The sequence below is a fragment of the Schistocerca cancellata genome, chromosome 10 (assembly GCF_023864275.1).
Source record: "Schistocerca cancellata isolate TAMUIC-IGC-003103 chromosome 10, iqSchCanc2.1, whole genome shotgun sequence".
Classification (NCBI taxonomy): domain Eukaryota; kingdom Metazoa; phylum Arthropoda; class Insecta; order Orthoptera; family Acrididae; genus Schistocerca; species Schistocerca cancellata.
The window spans coordinates 176,618,229-176,618,892 of record NC_064635.1 but is presented as its reverse complement, the minus strand read 5'-3'; the positions used below and the strand labels follow the sequence as shown (position 1 = coordinate 176,618,892).

Below are 664 nucleotides of genomic sequence, written 5' to 3'. Positions count from 1 at the left end.
CAGAACTTTAGTTGTTAAGGTCAAAAAATTTTAAATGTTGAAAACAGTATGCTAACTAATGTAAATGTTTTAGATCAAAAAATTTCAGTGTTTCGGGAAAATTGCATTCACAACAATGGTATTGCATGGTCCGACATTCCAATCAATAGATTTCCATCAGACATTTCTGGCCGATTAAAACTGTGTGCCGGACCGAGACTTGAACTCGGGACCTTTGCCTTTCGCGGGCAAGTGCTCTACCAACTGAGCTACCCAAGCACGACTCACGCCCCGTCCTCATAGCTTTACTTCTGCCAGAAGCTGTGAGGACGGGGCGTGAGTCGTGCTTGGGTAGCTCAGTTGGTAGAGCACTTGCCCGCAAAAGGCAAAGGTCCCGAGTTCGAGTCTCGGTCCGGCACACAGTTTTAATCTGCCAGAAAGTTTCATATCAGCGCACACTCCACTGCAGAGTGAAAATCTCATTCTCGTTCCATCAGACAATTTACATGCAGTAGATTTCCTGCACCACTGTAGAGACAGTTTTTTGTCAAGCATGAGTGACAATCAAAAAATTAAATTTGTTAAAAGATGCCTTGGGTAAACCCAAATTTAAGTCAGTGGGAGAAATGTCACAGTTTCGAAAAAAGTTTTTTAAATAAATTTTGGCCAGAGGCTGAACAGGGGA

At 42.8% G+C, this 664-nt stretch overlaps 1 non-coding gene across 1 annotated transcript; it reads left to right on the top strand.

Annotated features, from left to right (window-relative positions):
- The first annotated feature begins 323 nt into the window (after window positions 1-323).
- Window positions 324-398, top strand: Trnal-caa (transfer RNA leucine (anticodon CAA)). The gene has a single exon. It is a non-coding gene; the product is annotated as a tRNA-Leu (tRNA).
- Window positions 399-664: the final 266 nt, after the last annotated feature.